Genomic DNA, 20,000 nt, shown 5'->3' on the forward strand with positions numbered 1-20,000 from the left:
TCGGTTCCCTCTTATTTTTCTCTTCTCCCTCTTCCTCTCTGCCTTTTCTCTTCTCTTCCATTCCTCATCCCTCTAAACATTTCCCTCTTCTTTCTCCACCCCTCTTCCCTTTCTTCCCTCGATCACCTTTCCTCCCTTCCTCCCTCCCCCCTCCCAACACTCCCCTATTCCCCATGTAGGTACAATCCCGTTTTCTATTTACCATTTTATTTCCCTTTTTTTCCCTTTTTTCCCCTCAATCGTGCATGACTTTGTACCGAAACATCAACCTTTAAACTTTCACTTGAGACAATGACAAGCTATTATTATTATTATTATTATTATTATTATTATTATTATTATTATTATTATTATTATTATTTGTTTATCGGTATTTGCTTAGTTTCTCTTGCATATTTTCCTTTCTTATGGATTTTTTTTACCTATTATAGTATAAGGAGGAGGAGGAGGAGGAGGAGGAGGAGGAGGAGATGACTTACCAACTTTCCCTTTCCTTCAGTCTCTTATCACCACGACAATAATACCTCCTCCTCCTCCTCCTCCTCCTCCTCCTCCTCCTCCTCCTCCTCCTCCTCCTCCTCCTCCACAAGCAATGGTGGACATGATCTTCCAAACCGCTGACTCATTTCACCACAAGGCTTTATACCTCCTCCCCCTTCTCCTCCTCCTCCTCCTCCCCTTCTTCCTCCTCCTCCTCCTCCTCCCCACAAAACCTGTTGCTCCACTCTTCCTTCCTCCTTCTTGCATGAAATCTCTCTCTTCCTCTCCTATATTTTCCTCTCCTTTTCTCCCTCCTCTTTCTCCTCCTTCTCTTCCTCCTCTTAAAAACTAACACCAGTTTCCACATTTTCTTCCATGTGCGTAAAAATAATTCCTTATACAACAATAATAAAGTTCAGAGAGAGAGAGAGAGAGAGAGAGAGAGAGAGAGAGAGAGAGAGAGAGAAACAACTCTCACTTTCGGAGCCTCGACACGAAACGGTTCAGTTAAACGAGGCCGAAAAGGTGAAGGTTCAGAGAGAGAGAGAGAGAGAGAGAGAGAGAGAGACAGAGAGAGAGAGAGAGAGAGAGAGAGAGAGAGAGAGAGAGGTTGCTCAGTTCTCTTCGTCCTTAATTTTTCTTCATTCTTTTGTTTCTTCTTTTCCTCCTTTTCTTCTTCTTCTCCTTCTTCTTCTCCTTCTTCTTCTTCTTCTTCTTCTTCTTCTTCTTCTTCTTCTTCCTTTTACTCGTCTCTCCAATATTACTTGTATCACAGTCACTACAATTCTTGTTTACTGCCTTTTCTTGCATAATTCCTCTCTTCCTCCTTCTTCTTCTCCTCCTCCTCCTCCTCCTTCTCCTCTTCCTCCTTCTCGTACAGAAGCATGAATGAAGCAAATGGAAATAATTAATAACATATAATTTTTGAAAGATATCGAATGAAGAAAATGAACGAATGAATAAATAAAGAAAGAAAGAAAGAAGAATAAAAAGGAAAAAGAAAATATGTACAGAAAGACGAGATGAAAAATAAAAGCAAAAGAGAAACAAAGAAAGAAAACAAATTAAGACAAATATGCAAGAAAAAAGAGAGGAAATTAATCATGTAAAGAGATAAGGACAAAAAAATCATACAAACAGATAAAGAAAACGTACAAACACACAAACATGATCCACAAGAACAATATATTTCACTCCTTTATTACACTCACTTATATTCTCTCTCCTCTCTCTCTCTCTCTCTCTCTCTCTCTCTCTCTCTCTCTCTCTCTCTCTCTCTCTCTCCAAGTTTCCATAGAAAACTTTGTATATTTTCCTTACATTCTTTCCTCCTTTCAAGTGGCTTTCTTCTTCCTTTTCTTAACATTTTTTTGTATACATTTATTTTCTCTGATTTAAAAGATTATTGCTACTACTACTACTACTACTACTTCTACTACTACTACTACTGCTACTACTACTACTACTACTACACCAACGGACACTGAGACAACAAGTAAGGTATAAGAAGCATTTTATTGAGCTTTGTACGTAGAAGGGAAGGGAAGGGCGTGGTTAAGGGCGGAGGTAGTGAGGGGGAAGGGGAGAAGGGCAGGGGTGAGGTGTGGGGGGTTGACAGCGTGAAGGAGTGACGGGGGGTGACGGGGTGAAGGGGCGTTACACTCTTAATCACACTCGTTTCTGCAAAAGGGAGAGAGAGAGAGAGAGAGAGAGAGAGAGAGAGAGAGAGAGAGAGAGAGAGAGAGAGAGAGAGAGAGAGAGAGAGAGAGAAGGGGGGAGATAATTAATGTCAATGATAATAATGATAATAATGATAGTAATAGTAAATAAGGCTAAAAGAAAAGGACATTAGGTGGTAAAATACAAAATGAAAGGATAACGAGGAAATGGAGAAATGAAAGTAGGGAAAGAGTGAGATGTTGAATAAAAGGAGGGAAAGAGAGAAAAGTAGGAAAGAATTGGAACGTGTCTTGTAGAGAGAGTAAGAGAAAATTAAATTAGTAAATGAATTCGTGTGCAAAACATTAACTGACACGAGAGAGAGAGAGAGAGAGAGAGAGAGAGAGAGAGAGAGAGAGAGAGAGAGAGAGAGAGAGAGAGTCAAATATGATTAGAGCACACACACACACACACACACACACACACACACTCTCTCTCTCTCTCTCTCTCTCTCTCTCTCTCTCTCTCTCTCTCTCTCTCTCTCTGATGCATACATCTAACACAAATATAAAAACAATAACAACAACAAGAATAATAACAACAACTACTACAAATACTACATAATAATAATAATAATAATAATAATAATAATAATAATAATAATAATAATAATAAATGAAGAAGAAGCAAACAGAAAACGGAGAAGTCACTAACCAGACAGATAAACAAGTAACCAACCAGTGACAGACAAGGAAAACGTACAAAATCATCAAAAATAAAGAAGGGAGGACTTACGTAAAAAATAAAGAAAAAGAGAGAAAAGAGGAAAAAATTAAAACTCATTGTACCTTCTCTCTCTCTCTCTCTCTCTCTCTACCTGATGAAAAGGTGCGAAATTATTAACACACACACACACACACACACACACACACACACACACACACACAGACACACACGAAAGGAGGTTGGGTCGTGCACATCTTACGGTTCTAATGAAAGTGAAAGTGGAAACCGGTGAGGAAAATGTAGAACCGGTGAGGAGGAGGAGGAGGAGGAGGAGGAGGAGGAGGAGGAGGAGGAGGAGGAGGAACGGCATAAGCAACCTGCCAATCTCTTATAAACGTCTCTCTCTCTCTCTCTCTCTCTCTCTCTCTCTCTCTCTCTCTCTCTCTCTCTCTCTCTCTCGGGGGCGTGTCTCCTCAATATCTCTTCCTGCTTGCCTTTACTGTGTGTGTGTGTGTGTGTGTGTGTGTGTGTGTGTGTGTGTGTGTGTGTGTGTCTTACGTAACAGCGGCTTGAAGGGACGTTTCTGTTACGTGTCATCGGTTTGCGTCACGCGGCGTTAGCTTGAAAACCGTGAACAAGAAATGGAGAGGGAGAGGGAGACGGAGAGGGAGACGGAGAGGGGGGAAAGAGGGACTGTGCATGAATGAGAGGAAGAGGAAGGAGAGGACGGTGGGTTGAAGGAGTACGAGAGAGAGAGAGAGAGAGAGAGAGAGAGAGAGAGAGAGAGAGAGAGAGAGAGAGAGAGAGAGAGAGAGAGAGAGAGAGAGAGAGAGAGAGAGAGAGAGAGAGTAAAAGGATGAGTGATAGTGAAGAAAGGAGACAGGGAAAGGAGGGCGCAACCAAGAAAAAATGGAGAGAGAGAGAGAGAGAGAGAGAGAGAGAGAGAGAGAGAGAGAGAGAGAGAGAGAGAGAGAGAGAGAGAGAGAGAGAATTGGGTGGGGAGGAAAGGAAATAAAAAACGGAGAGAAAAGAAAACGTGAGAAGAAATAGGGATAACTGTGAGATTTTTTTCCGACCATATCATATTTTTTTCCCCTTTCTTGTAACTTTCCTTTTTTTCTTATAGGGATGAAGAGTGAAAGTATTTACTGACGAATGGAAGACACGGGGAGAAACGAAGATGACGGAAGAGAATAGTAAGGAGAAAAATAAATAAATAAAAGACTTAAAAAAGAAACAAAACATGAATTAAGCACAACATATAATAAAATAATAAAAGTCGGGAAAAAATAAAAAAAATAAAAATAAATAATGGCCGTCAGTCAGTCCGTAAGAAAATAATAGATGATAAGAATTGGCCACGTTAAAGATGAAGAAGATTATAAACACCGGAATAAGAATGAGGAAGAAGAAAGAATTATGAAGAAGAATGAAACGAACAAAAGAAACTGATTAAAAAAAGATAAACAGGGAGAGAAGGTAAGGTTAAAGTGCTGGAGAAAGAGGAAGAGGAGGAAGAGGAGGAGTGAGCAACAGAGGAAGACAAAGAAATAAATATGAGGAGGAAGAAAATACATAAAATGAGATGAAGAAGACAGTAAATGAGAGAGAGAGAGAGAGAGAGAGAGAGAGAGAGAGAGAGAGAGAGAGAGAGAGAGAGAGAGAGAAGCGTGAGCGTGTTTTCTGATTAATATATTATGGCTGTAATTTTCTTTTCTTAGAATTTAATTGTCTTGTGTAACTGCTTTCACATGTTTTCCCTGCGTGTGTGTGCGTGTGTGTGTGTGTGTGTGTGTGTGTGTGTGTGTGTGTGTGTGTGTGCATCCATTCACATATGCATGATTTTACATATTGTAACTCATCCTTCCCCTCTCCCTCTCTCTCTCTCTTTTTCTCCTTCTCTCTCTCTCTCTCTCTCTCTCTCTCTCTCTCTCTCTCTCTCTCTCTCTCTCTCTCTCTCTCTCACACACACACACACAACCACACAAACCCTACCACGAAATACTCACCTCACCAGTATCCACCATAGCCACCGCCGTAGCCGCCACCGAATCCACCAAAACCACCACCATATCCACCGTAGCCCCCGTGTCCGTAGCCCCCGTATCCGTAGCCCCCGCCGTGTCCGTATCCTCCATATCCGTAGCCGCCATAGGAGTGGGTATAGACGGGCACGTAAACATGGTGGATTCTACTTCTTCCTCCATACCCGCCCTTCTTGAACCCTCCGGGAGCCGCAAGAGCAACGGTGGCCAGCAGCAGCACCGCCAGGAGAATGTAGGATGTCGCACGCTGAGGATACAGGAAAGATTAGGACGGTAGGATGGTAGGCAGTGGACTGGGATGTGATGGAGATGAGGTGGATGGTAGAGTGAAGAGTGAATTGTGGTGTAGTGGATGAGAGGGAGTGGTTGGATGGGCTGGGATGTGATGAAGGGAAGGGTGGTTTCAGAATGGCAAGGATAGGATAGGAAAAGGTGAAGGAAGGATGGTTGGAGGATGTAAGAAGGATATAGAAGAAATGCTTGGGAGTATGACAGGATGAAGACCTGAAGCAAAGGATGATGGGAAAGAGGAAAATAAAGTAAAGGAGTGGATAGAACTACGAAAGGTGGAGGCGAATAGAAGGAAATGATATGAGAAGGAGGAACAGGAAAAATGCAAGAGGGAAAGGATACGATAAAGACAGGAAAAGACAGGAGATGGAGGGAGAAAGGAACAGTAGATGTGTAGGTGAAGCAGGAGGATAGGAGAAAAGTGGAATAAAAATTAATGCAAGGTAGGAAATGTGATAACAGGTGGAGAATTGCAGGGGAAGACAAGACTGGTGGAGAAAGGAAGTGTGGTGAGGGTTCTCCACATGATCAAGTTCCACCAAGACTGAGTGGAGACGAGGACGGAAAGGTTTAGAAAAGGTTCAGAAAGGTTCACATGCCTGCAAAAGACACCCCAGGGAAAGGACAGGTAAGGAAATCACAGACACAAGCGTTGCAGATAAGGCTGAACAGGTAAACACATTGCTTCTCTCACATTAATTCAGTTTCCAGTTTCCAACACCTTACAGAGAAGTTTGTTTTATAATTACGTGAAGCTTATGGAAATGCAAATAATAAAGACAAATCTGCTCAGTTGCCTTTCATCAAAAAAAAAAAAGTTTAGTAGAAAAGTCATATTGATTCCTTTATACTAATACGACATTAAAACACATCTTTTTACAGAGAAATTTGCTTTGTATTTACGTAAAGCTTATAGAAATATAATTAGTTGAGAAAAAAAGATGTTCAGATACCGTTAAAGAAATAAGAGTTAAGAAGAAAAGTCACTAGGTAAATATACTGATTCCTTTACACTAATGTGACAGCAAAATCCAACACTTTTTTACAGAGAATCTTGCTTTGTAACTGCGTAGAGCTTATACCATTACTGTAAAAGAAATTGTTTAGTTGTTTCTTCCAAGTTAAAAGAAGCAACAAAGAGTTTCCTTCGACATGGTTATCTAAATTCTGGAGGTGTTTTGATTTTCCTCTCCCGAAGCAGTTCAAGTTTGAAGAATTGGAAAGTGAAAATAAATAATCAAGCCACGTTCCAAAGTTTACCTGAGCCAGCCAACACTTCATTAAGCACACACCTGACGTTACCTGCCCCAATGTTACCTGCCGCAGTCATTCCACTTCCCAATCTTTTCCACCTCCCATTGACTTCTTTAATTTGTTCCTCCCTCCTCTCTCTTCCCTCTCACCTGTCCGTTCTCCCATTTTTTCCACCTTCATTCACTTTTTTTCCCACAATGTTCAGTTCCTCCTCTTCATCTCTTCCACCTCTCATTCACCTCTTTCATTTGTTCTCCCCTCCTCCCCCTCTCTCTCCCACCCCTTCCCCTGCCCCACCTACCATCACCTGTCATTTCCTCTCTCTCTCTCTCTCTCTCTTAGCACTTCATCATATCATTTGGTAGTCCACTCTCACACTTATTTCTTACAACTCATTCCTCTCACTCTAATATGCAAGTTCATCTCCTCTCCCTTCTAGTTCCCTTCCCTTTCCTTTTAATGACCTGCTAGATTTGCCTCCCTTACCTTCTCCCCGCTTCCCTTCCTTCCCTCTTCCATTTTATGATTTTATTGCCTCTCTTTCACTATCAAAACCTCTCTTCTCTCCCTTCCTCCTCTCTCATTCCCTACCCAATGACATCTTTCTCCCTTTCTCTTTCTTTTTCTCTCCGTCTCTTCAATAACCCTTACACAACAGCTGCTTTGTCCTTCCTTCTCCCAGCCTCCTCTTCCTCCCTGACCTTACATGACCGCCTGACCTTAACCGCTGCTCCTGCTACGACAACCGTGACCGTGACCCAGCTCGGCCTAACTTGACCTGACCTCTCAAATTCACATCTGCCTCTGCCGCCATCCACGTGACCCTCTCCATCACAAATGAAGACACAGGAAGGAAATGGGTATGGAAATGGGGACAAGGCATGTGTAGATGTTAAATATAAGTGGCTTTGGGAAAATTGAAAGAATGTGTTTGATTTTTTTTTTTTTATAAAGGAAGTAAATGAGTTGACGTAAAGATGATTTTGATGTAGGGAAAATGACTGATAAAACTGCATTAAAGTTAAATCTTGTTAAAAATAAATGCGTTTGAACTATTTTTTTCCAAGAAAGTGAATAAGAAATATGAATAATGAAGATTAACTTATTATCTGCAAAGGAATACATGAAAAATTAGCCATAGAAGTACTTGGGAATTAAATAAGGTTAAAATGATCAAAATAACTTCAATAATAAGAAAGTTATGGAAACCAGAACCTGGTTAGAAACAAAGAGAAAAAAATAAATATATAGAATGAGATGACTAAAGAGTTCAGGTATTCGAAAAAGGGTAAAAATTCAAAGAGAAATTATGAAGATGTGACATGAAAAACGAGATGCAGAGTAAACATAAAGTAAATCTGAATAGAAAACAGAAGGTTAGAGAAAGAAAGAAATTGCAATGAATAAGATGAGGCAAGAATTGGAGAGAGAGAGAGAGAGAGAGAGAGAGAGAGAGAGAGAGAGAGAGAGAGAGAGAGAGAGAGAGAGAGAGAGAGAGAGAGAGAGAGAGAGAACGAGAGCATGAGAGCACGATAGAACGAGAGAATGAGAAAACGAGAGACCAAAACAGAAAAAAGAGAGAAACTGAGAGCAAGAAAAAAACTAAGAGACAGAGAAAATAGAAGACAGAAGAACTAAGAGACACAGAAACTAAGAGACAGAAACCAAGAGACGTAAAGAAAGACAAAGAGAAACAACCAGACAGAGAGATCTTGAGCCACAGAGGGAACAGCCACACCCAGTCTCACCATGATGACAGGAGGGCGAGGTGACGAAGACTGGATGAGGAGTAACCCTTTGACCGGCTCTTATATACTACACCCACACGTACACGAAGACGCACATGTACACACAAAAACTGCACACATTCACCCTGAAACTGGAACACACTCCGCCCCCGAGATAGGAAGGTATTGGTGGTGGTGACGGTGCTGGTGGTGGTGGTGGTGGTGGTGGTGGTGAAGCTGGTTTCAAAGCGACTTAACGCCACCACCTATCACGAGCGGTTACTGGAGGAGTGGAAGGTGGGAGGGGAGGGTGGGATGGGAACAGGTGGGGGGAAATATGTTAGGAAAAGGAGTTGAGCGGAAATGTTGTTTTGTGTTTCTGGTTGGTTTGATTTGTCTCTCTCTCTCTCTCTCTCTCTCTCTCTCTCTCTCTCTCTCTCTCTCTCTCTCTCTCTCTCTCTCTCTCTCTCTCTCTCTCCCCTGAATATTCTTGTTTCTGTATGTAGGTTGAGTTGCTTGCGTGGGAAACGTGGCTGGGAAACTGATATTTTGCCGCCTCGTCTTTGTCTGGCATACATTTATTTATTTTAATCATCTATCGAGTAACGTGAGTGAACGTCTAAGTAAGAGAACCCCAAAATTCAATAGTTCATCGTTCCCTCTCACAAAACCGCATACTATTCACCGGCGAACCCAGAAAAATACTACACTTTTTGTATGGAAGTCAGTTATTTTTCATGCGTTGGGGACTTCAGGCCAAGGACACAAAAAGAACAAGAAAAACAAACCAAACAAAATCTCTCTATGTATTTTGACACCCCCGAAAAAAAAAAAAATTGACCACAGAAAACAGAAAAGGCAGTGGACACGGTGTACTCCAGCAGCGAGCAATACATGGAAACATTTTGACCAAGTGTTGGGCAATAAGAAGTAATTATCTAAGGGTGTACGAAGAAGAGAGACCCTAAGAAGTGATTCAAAGCGCAACAGGTCCAAAGAAGAAGAAGAAGGAGAAGGTGAGGGGGATCATTTACAGGGCTGCTCTCACTACGGTCTGACCATCACGCCCCCAGGTGACACTGTCTGACCCCCAAACGCCTGAACGCCAACCGCCTCGACCCTCCAGGTACTGAAAGACTGGCCTGGACCTCTGCATCGACTGAAAAAAAAAAAAAAAGAGAGAAAAAGGAAAGCTTAACTGGCCTTCATGTTTCTCTAAGAGCTTTAAACCAATTATATGTTCTCTTAACCTCTAGACATTTACCGATTTCCTTTTAATCTTAACCATTTATAGACCCCTTAACTGACTCCCTGAACCATTAATTGACCCGCGTTAATCTCGAACCATTTGCTTATCCTTTGACTTCCCACTATTTACTAATCTCTATTGACTACCAAATATTTACTAACCCTTATTGACGTCGAGCAATTTACTGACTTACTAACCTCAACTGTTTAATGACTTACTGATTCCAACCATCTATTGACCCCTATTGACCCATTAACTATGTATCAAGGTTCATTGACTTCCCAATCACTGTCTATACACTTTTAACACGCACATAATTTAATGACCCAATTCTCAGCTCAATCAGACGTTCGCTGACACCCACTAATCGCCCACAATCACGTATCGACAACCTTTTGAATATCTAACAGCCCAATTCAGTCTAACCATTTATCCACCGAACACTTCATCCCATTCACCTATCAACCAAGCATTTCATCTCAACTATTTATCCAACCCCTCTTAACAAACAAACATTACAAACACTCCTTTCGACCAACCAGACATTTACTAAGCCATTTAAAGACTACCCAATAGCTTATCCCCTTAGACAGTCCCATGAACCTCCGAGAACTGCTGCTGGGGGGAAGGGAGGATGGGGGGAAGGCATCAAGTCGAGCCTCTAAAGTTCAGATCTGACAGTGGCATCAATTTTTTGGCTATTTGGTGGAGCAATAATAATCGACATGTTGCCTAAATACTCCACTCCCTCCACTGCGGCCTCGGTGAAGTGGATCATGTGCTGGTGGTGGAGGAGGGAGAGTGGAGAGGAGAGGAGGGCCTTCAAAACTTGCCATAAAAAGAGTAGAGAGTGAAGTAAACTAAACACAGACTTGAGACTCACCACTTGGCCTTCCACCAGGATCTATAACGCCTTTAGCAGCTCGCCACCAGTTTCGTCTCATTCTGGGTGTCATTGGGGGTGACTGTACTGACTTTACCATGATGTATGTATAATTTTTTCTTCTTTTCTAGTGAAGGAAGGTTGTTAAAGATTACCTCCAGTAGTCATTCAGTTAGCACGGCACCAGTTTCGTCTCCTTGGCGTTACTGTGGGGGGGGGGGACTATAATAACTTTACTGTGATGTATGTATATATTTTTCTTCTTTTATAGTAAGGGAGGGAGGTTAAAGATTACCTCCAAGTAGTCATTCAGCGCAATTTAACTTTTATTCATTCTACTGTATTCTGGTGAGCTAGTGAATGTTTGACCTTTAAATGATGTGGATTGTTATGTTTTTCTTGGAATGGAGTCATGATCTTTTATTTATTTATCTTTCACTTTTCTTTTTACCTTTTTAGCCTCAGTTAAAAGCATAATCTATCATTAATATTATTTTACGTGTGAGGGGAGCTGGTCAAGGCCACAAAAAAGGGGAAGAGGGATTAAAAAGCCCCTTCAAAATGTTGCTAATGGTTCCTTTGGTCTTTTCTTTTACAATGAATCTAGTAAGTAATAGAATACTCAATAGTGTGGACTACAAATAGGTTAGGTTAGGTTAGGTCAGTTTTTTTTTCTTATAGTTAATTTAATAACACACAAAACCAAAAACTGTTGACCGCAAATATTTCCTTACGTTCGTCTTATCAATGTTTCTCTATTCATGTTTTACTCAAGATTCTTTGCTGTTATTTTTCCTGCCGACCGTGTGCACTACAGTAAAGAATGGAAGGGAAGAGCAGGGAGAAGCTAGATGAGAAGAAGAAAAAGAAAAGAAGAAGAAGACGAAGCAGGAAGCAATGTTAGAATGAAGAGAGGTCAGGAAGAACAAAAACAGGATCAGACAGGAGATAAGAGAGAGAGAGGGGAAGACGAAGGAATAGGCGGAGGCGGCAACAAGTGGGAGGGATGAGAGAGGAGGAAGAATATAGCAAAGGGCACGGAGAAGGGAGCAGAGAGGTGTGTCGGGTGGGAGAAGGTGGGGAGGAGATAGTAAATAAACAGGGTGGAGGGAAGCGAGGAAGGAGGGGAGGCTGAGGGAGAGAGGAGAGGAAGGAGCAAGAAAGAGGTAGGTAATTGGGGGCAGGTAAAGAGACCAGGTGAGGTGGACGAAAAAAGAGGCCCACTTGACCCTGTTTTCTTTTCTTTCTTTTTTTTTTTTTTTTTTAAGGGGAGGGAAGCATGTCTGAGTGTGTATGATTGTATATGCTAGAGTATATTAGTGCCATTACTACTGATGCTACTACTACTACTACTACTACTACTACTACTACTACTACAACTACTCTTTTTATCATTACCACCTTTTTTATTGTGCTATTTAAGTGATAAGACCAGCACAGTTACGATGCAAATAACAAAACATAGGTAGACAAATCAATATTATAGATACACCAATAAAACTGATAAACAAACTGAATACACAAAATATCGAACACAACAACAAAAACAACAACAACAACAACAACAACAAAAACAAAAACAACAACAACAACAACAACAACAACAACAACAACAACAACAACAATACAAAAAAAATAAAGTCAAAGAGTAGTACGTATAACATTATATTTAGTTAACATGAAAAAAAAAGAAACATATCAAAACATACACATATATACAACACAAAACAACATCAAAAACAAAAGCAAACACAAAAAAAATTAAAACAACACACTACACACTTACGTATACATGCTATCCAAATTTGTACGTGTATAACAAGAATAGCAAACTTAAAATAACTCCTTTACACAATTAGCAGGAAGTCGCGAAGCACTCCATACAAGCATATAGACAGCAGGGGCAAGTAGTAACAGCAACAGGAGGAGCAGAAGTCACAGAGAGCACAGGCAGGAACAGCAAGGAAGTCACCAGCTGTCTTGTTCCTTCCTTCCTTCACTTCTCTATCTGTGGCCTGTAAGAAAAAAAAAAAAAAAAAGAAAAAAGAAAAAGAATGAAGTGGAATAAAAGTTACATGATTAGTGAAAGTTTGTGTGTGTGTGTGTGTGTGTGTGTGTGTGTGTGTGTGTGTGTGTGTGTGTGTGTGTGTGTGTGTGTGTGTGTGTGTGTGTGTTGCATTTTTATTATTATTCTCCCTCTCTCTCTCTCTCTCTCTCTCTCTCTCTCTCTCTCTCTCTCTCTCTCTCTCTCTCTCTCTCTCTCTCTCTCTCTCGTTCTCGCTCTCTCTTCTCTATAAAAAGTTTATCGAATCAAGAATTGTGTTTAAGTATTACATGATTTTTTGTTATATAATCGTGCAAGAGAGAGAGAGAGAGAGAGAGAGAGAGAGAGAGAGAGAGAGAGAGAGAGAGAGAGAGAGAGAGAGAGAGAGAGAGAGAGAGAGAGAGAGAGATAACAACAATAAACCCAACTTACCTCCATGACCGTAGCTAATACCACCATGTCCAAACCCACCATGATGAGCACCACCTAAGCCACCCCCATACCCCGCGTAGCCACCATAACCAGCATAGTTCACGTGGCTAGCAGTGTGTCCGTGGTCGTGTCCGTAACCCTTGGTGTGGTGGACATGGTGGATCACTTGCTGCTGTATATAGGGCACGTGTACTGGGACGTATACTGGGTGATGGTACCCCCACCCATGGCCCTTCCATTTAAACTTGAATGGGCTGGCTGAGGGGACTGCCATTAGCGCCGCCAACAGCACGACTATGGATGTACGCTGGGGGTGAAGACAAGGAGGGAATACAGGGAGATGCAAGGACATACAAGTGGATATGAGTAAATGAAATGTTGCCAGTATTACAAACACACGATGAAGGTAAAAACGGTGAGGGAATACTGGGAAAAGCAAGATAATACGAGAAAATATAAGGAAATACAGTGAAATACAAGGGAATACAAGAGAATACAAGGCAATTTCAAGCATACAACATATTCTGAAGTTCTAATTGTATGGTTTAAATACATTAGAGGTGTTTAAATGGTTTGATATAACAAGAATGAATACAGACACACGTTGTGGAGCGGGACAGGGCAGGAATACTGGGAAATACTATGACATACAATGAAATACATACAAGTAAATACCAAGCATACAACATATTCTGAAGGTCTACTTATAAGGATTAAATACGTTAGAGGTACTTAAATGGCTTGATATAAAGAAGATGATGTAGACATGATTCTTAAGGTCAGTGTTTTTTTTTCTTTTATGCAAGAGGGTCATGGCCAACGGCAATGCAATTATGAGGGAAAAAAATCAGACTTACTTAAGTGTCAATCCCCAAAGACAGCCGAATGGAAAAGACAAATGACGGTGGACGTGTCTTGAAACCTCTCTCTTGAAAGAGTTCAAGTCATAGGAAGGAGGAAATACAGAAGCAGGCAGGGAGTTCCAGAAATACCAGAGAAAGGGATGAGTGATTGAGAATACTGGTTAACACTTGCATCAGAGAGGTGGACAGAATAGGGATGAGAGAAAGAAGAAAGTCTTGTGCAGCGAAGCCGCAGGAAGGGAGGCATGCAGTTAGCAAGATCAGAAGAGCAGTTAGCATGAAAATAGCGGTAGAAGATAGCAAGAGATGCAACATTGCGGCGATGAGAATGAAGCTGAAGACTGTCAGTTAGAGGAGAGGAGTATGCAGAGAAGGAGGGGGAGGGAAAGGAGAATCGTGAGGGAGAAAGATAGGTCAGAGAGAGTTCAGAATTATGAAAAGGATGTAAAAGGAAGAAAAGTGAAAGTTTTCTTTTGTAGGTGGACCATGTGTAAATGACAAGGAGAGGAGGCAAGGAGGGAGAGTATGAAGGAAGGAAGGTGTAAGGTGATAAATTAAGAAAAGAAAGAAAGGAAGGACGTTTAAGTTACCCTTTTTTTTTTTAATCTAATTAGTAGTTTTACTTTGTTGAATTATGTTTATCTTGTTCTTCGTACTACTACTACTACTGCTGCTACTACTACTACTACTATTGCTACTACTACTGCTACCTCTACTACTACTTCTACTACTACTATTGCTACTACTAATATACTACTACTACTACTACTACTACTACTATTACTACTACTACTACTGCTGCTGCTGCTGCTGCTGCTGCTGCTAATACTATCACCAAATTATAATACTCTCTCTCTCTCTCTCTCTCTCTCTCTCTCTCTCTCTCTCTCTCTCTCTCTCTCTCTCTCTCTCTCTCTCTCTCTCTCTCTCTCTCTCTCTCTCTCTCTCTCTCTCTCTCTATATATATATATATATATATATATCTTTCAAATTTTATTAATAATGAATCAGATACGCCGACACAACCACCACACAACCGCCACTATTACCACCACCATGACCACCACCACCATCATCGCTACCATCACCACCACCACCACGAATGACACTAGCAACAGTGTAAGATTACGACAACAGGAAATAATAAGAAAATAACAATAGAACACCGCCCCCCCCCCCCCACCGCCACACATCTGACGCTTTCAATGCAATACTCATGCACAATCACGCACGTAACACTGCAACACTGCTATCGACACCACCACTGATGACACCACCACCACCTCCACCATCACCACCACCACCACCACCACCACCACAACTACTATTACTACTACTAGGAAGGAAGCGATCTACATTACAAATATCGTGATTATCCTTCTTCTTCTTGTTCCTCCTCCTCCTCCTCCTCCTCTAGTCCTGCAGGAACTCACCATTTCTCCTCAGCTTTCCTTCCCAACTGAATCCTTGCGAGGCAGAATCATGTCCATTATATAGAGACGCTGCAGGGGACTTTCTCTTCTTTCTCTTCCTTTCTCTCTCCTCCTCCTCCGCTTCATCCTCCGCCTCCTTCTCCTGGACCAACAACGCATCTTCAAATCCTTTGCTTAAATGTAAAAAAAAAAAAAAAAAAAAAAACATGTCTTTCCACTTTCAATTTCATTCTCCTCCTCCTTCTTCTCCTCTCCTCCTCTTCGTGTCATCTGCTTGTCATCTCCTCTCATAGGGAAAATAAATAGTAAACATGCCTTCCTGCTTTCATGATATTTATATATGTGTAATGTAAGTATTTGCTTGTGGTGGTGGTGGTGGTGGTGGTGGTGGTGGTGGTGGTGGTGGTGACAATTACGGTGATAAATATATGTATAATAAGAAGACGCTGATGGGGAAAATAAGATAAGTGAAATGAGGAAGAGAAGAGGGAAGGGAAAGGAATGGAATGGAATGGAATGGAATGGAATGGAGTGGAATGGAAGGAAATGGGAGGGCAAAAGAAAGAAAGAAATAAAGAAAGAAAGAAAAAAGAAGAAGAAGAAGAAGAAGAAGAAGAAGAAGAAGAAGAAGAAGAAGAAGAAGAAGAAGAAGAAGAAAGAAAAAGGAAAAAAAGAAAGAAAGGAAAAAAGGAAGGAGAAAAAGAAAGAGGAGAGAAAAAAAGAAAAGAAAGCGAGATAAGAAGTAAATAAAACGTGAAAAGAAACACCACCACCACCACCACCACGAACAACAACAACAACAACAACAACAACAACAACAACAACAATAGCAACATTAAGCATACACGTAACACTATCGCAACCCTTCTCCCCCCACACAAACACACACACACACACACATGCAACAGTCATGCACAAGATCTCACTGGCAACACTCCCCGTTTGCATGACTGACTCTGTGCATGATCACTCACTTAGGTGGACGCCGAGTGAACTGCGTGCCTGTTTTTTGGTGACTAAGGCAAGAGGGAGGGAAAAAAGTGAAAAAAAAGGAGGAGGAGGAGGAGGAGGAGGAGGAGGAGGAGGAGGAGGAGAGACAGATTGAAAACGTAAAGAAAAAAAAGTCTGGCTCAGGGGAAAAAAAAGAAGAAAAGTACTGGAGCAAGAAAGGGATTTACCGTGCAAGAGAGAGAGAGAGAGAGAGAGAGAGAGAGAGAGAGAGAGAGAGAGAGAGAGAGAGAGTATTGCGTATGTGTTTATGTCGGTCCGTCTGTATGTACGTATGTGTATCATGTGTACGAGACAATATCTAAGCGTGTACGAATGTGTGTGTGTGCCTATGTATTCATATGACTAGGTATGGGTGGGTGTGTATTCAATGTATGTAATTGCTCATATGTTACCATGGTGACTATTAACGAATTACTTGTACATATAATCAAGTTATGGAAACAAAAGGTAATTATCTACAGGTAGTGAAGTGATTAATCAAAACCGAACCATGCGAAAACAATTACAACAACAACAACAACAACAACAACAACAACAACAGCAACAACAACAACAATACACTTGGAGCCTCAGGTAATGCAGGTGAGTTTACTAATTAGTTTTCCTCGTGAGCAATGAATAAAAATCTCATCAAGTGAATCCTCCCGTGGGAACAGATGCAAAAAAAAAAAAAAAAGATAATAATAATAACAATAATAATAATGAGACCAGGAGATGAAAGTAACACACACACACACACACACACACACACACACACACACACACACACACACACACACACACACACACACACACACTTATGGAAGAGGCTCAAGTGAAAGGCATTTTAAATATCATCATTATCATACTTTTAACTTACGCAAGATAGAGAATGTTGATGTGCGTAAAACTATTTCTTTTATTTTCTTCTCACTCTCTCTTTCTCACTCACATATCTGAGAGTAAATTGGGCTGAGGAGGCTGGGAAGTGACCTAATTTTAGCAGACGGAGGTGATGGTGTTAGTGATGGTGATGGTGATGGTGATACAGAGGGATTAAGGTCATAGTAGTGACTGGGTACTTAATTGAGAGAAAATAATGATGGATAATAATGATGATGATGAAATTTATAAGAATGAGTGGTAAAATGTGGATTATGTAGCAGCACCAGCAGGAGGAGGAGGAGGAGGAGGAGGAGGAATAATAAGAAAGGAAGGAAGGAAAGAAAGAAGAAAGAAAGAAAAAATAAAGAAAATATAAAAAAAACACACCAAAGAAAGTAAAGAAAGAACGAACAAAAGAAAAGAAGAAAGAAAAAAAGAAGGAAGAAACAAAGCAAAACAAAGAAGCAAGGTCGAGAAGTGAAAAAAATTAAACCCAGGAGCAGAATACATGCATAGTAAACACACACATACACACACACACACACAGGCGTCACGGACACACCAAGGCTTTCAAGGACGCCAGTAACAAGCTGGTGCGTCGCCACAAGGGCAAGGCTCCCGTCAGCGTGGCGGCAACATTTCACACTACTGTATGCAAGGGTGGTGGTGGTGGTGGTGGTGATGGTGGTGATGATGGTGGTGGTGGTAGTGGTGGTGGTGGTGGTGGTAGTATTTCCTGGTCATTATTCTCCTTGTTACTGTTCTTGTTTCTTGTTTCTTGTTTTCTTTTTTCTTGCTCTTGTTCCTGTTCGTATTTGCCTCGCTTACGAAAACCACTGGGACTCATTTCGAAATAATACCTGGTCAAATAACAAAAACACTGGCATATCAAAAGTAAAATAAAATGAAATTAAATAAACAAATAAACAAATGCATTATCAAATTTTTCATTTCCCCAAAAAATAATAATAATAAAAAAAAAAACCCTGAACGCACACAGTAGCAATTTGAAACAGTACAGCGGAGACAAGAGCGAGACTTTATTCAACTATTCCCCGCATGACAGCATCCCAATAAAACACACCAAGATGCAAGCACGCCCTGTATATTCCATTCACCACAGGAGGGTCTGCACGAGTTCACGGTTATGATAAGGGAGACACAGTAGCGAGGCAGTGCAAGACCCGTGTTCAGAAACGCTTCGCTCTCTCACACAACAACTATTTTCAAAGGCCACAGAGATGATAAGCCTGGTTCGCAAGATTGTTTATCCTCTTAAAGTAAAAATCTTGTCACTAGAACCGTAAAGATACTATTAAATATTCGTGTAACATCAACTAAAGGCTTTCGAAAGTAATGGAGGTGCGGAGCAAAAGTGTTTCAGAATGAGATATTGAGTAAGATTATGGAACACTGAATGCTTACCTTGCTTGCCTCCCTGCCTTGCTTCCTTGATTTGCTCCCCTCCCTTGCGCCCCTGCCTTACTTCCCTGACTTCTCCGCCTCCGTGACTGTCAAAATTGGTATTATTCCTGTTCTCCCTCCTGCATTCTTCATCGCTGTATTCAATTACTTTCACCTTCTTTCCTTCAGTCACTCACTTCCTTACTCACAAACTCTGTCTTTTTTTTTCTTTCTGGATCATTCTTGCGTTTATTCTTTTTTTCTCCCTCATTTCTTATTTTTATTTCTTCTTATATTTCTGCTCCTTTTCTGGGTTCGTCTTTTCTTTCTGTTCTTAATCTTATATTTTCTTGATTCTTTTCCTTTTTTTCTTATTCCTGTCATATTCTTTTCTCCTCCTTTTTCTTATATTCCTTCATATTTTCCTATTCTCTCTCTCTCTCTCTCTCTCTCTCTCTCTCTCTCTCTCTCTCTCTCTCTCTCTCTCTCTCTCTCTCTCTCTCCATATTTTTTGTCTTTCTTACGTATGTACTTTCTTCCTTACTTTCTATGACTCGCTCTCCTTTTTTCCGTCTTTATTTTTTCCCACCTCCACCATCGGTGTCTGTACTGACCACCACCATCACCACCACTAACACCACCACCACCAGCACCATACTAAATCTTTCTTTTCCTATTGTATTTCTGTCTTAAGTCATCATCTGTTTCTGCGTCATCATCATCATCATCATTACCACCACAATCACCACCATCACAATTTAGACCTACACCACTCCTTTCCTATCTTTAAAAGCATTCCTCTCACCACCATCACCACCACAATTACTACTACAACTACCACATCTGACCTCTTAATCCCCAACACCTCCAACCACATACCTGACCAAACCACACCTGCAAATATCACTCCCACCTTCTCTACACACACGCACACACACACACACACACACGTTCATTTAGCACAATACACAACTTAGAAAAAAAAAAGCAAACAAACATTGCGGACAAAAGAAACTTTCATATAACCAGTTCTTTTTTTTGTTTTCGTTTTTATTTTATCTTTCCTTCCTTTCTCTTCCACTTCGGGAATATCAAGGAGAATCCAAGAAGACAAGGAAGGAAGGGAACGCGCGTACGAAGGGAAAGTGGGTATCCGCAAAAAGAGGACCTGCAAGAGAGAGAGAGTGAGAGAAAGGGGTGCAGAAGAAGGAGAAGGGGAAGTTATGCACGAAGCTGACACAGTAAACGATACGTGAAGAAGATAAGATAAGAAGAAATAATGATGATAATAAAAGTAATGACAATAATAATAATGACGCAGCATATTTCTTTTCTTTTAACTTTTGTCAATGTCATTCATGCAAAACCATAATAAAAAAGACACTAAAGGTGAATACACACACACACACACACACACACACACACACACACACACACACACACACACACACACACACACACACACCAACAACAGCAACAACAACAAACAAACAAACAAACAGACAACAACAACATCAACAATACGGGCATTACTGAACAACCAAGAAACAAAAACAAAAACGGTCCCCCTTAGAAAATAAACTGCGAAAGAAAATGGGTGAAGAAAACGAGGTATCGGTTGGATGCTTGTTTGGT

At 40.9% G+C, this 20,000-nt stretch overlaps 2 long non-coding RNA genes across 2 annotated transcripts; both read right to left on the minus strand.

Annotated features, from left to right (window-relative positions):
- Positions 1 to 1,976: 1,976 nt before the first annotated feature.
- On the minus strand, positions 1,977 to 8,362 carry LOC135110370 (uncharacterized). Its single transcript, XR_010273221.1, has 3 exons — positions 8,204 to 8,362; positions 4,875 to 5,157; positions 1,977 to 2,160 (listed from the first exon to the last, which is right to left on the minus strand). It is a non-coding gene; the product is annotated as an uncharacterized LOC135110370 (long non-coding RNA).
- Positions 8,363 to 11,963: 3,601 nt separating this feature from the next.
- LOC135110367 (uncharacterized) lies at positions 11,964 to 15,195 on the minus strand. Its single transcript, XR_010273220.1, has 3 exons — positions 15,087 to 15,195; positions 12,791 to 13,097; positions 11,964 to 12,329 (listed from the first exon to the last, which is right to left on the minus strand). It is a non-coding gene; the product is annotated as an uncharacterized LOC135110367 (long non-coding RNA).
- Between the last annotated feature and the right edge of the window lie 4,805 nt (positions 15,196 to 20,000).

This window comes from Scylla paramamosain, chromosome 20 (genome assembly GCF_035594125.1).
Source record: "Scylla paramamosain isolate STU-SP2022 chromosome 20, ASM3559412v1, whole genome shotgun sequence".
In the NCBI taxonomy this organism is placed as follows: Eukaryota; Metazoa; Arthropoda; class Malacostraca; order Decapoda; family Portunidae; genus Scylla; species Scylla paramamosain.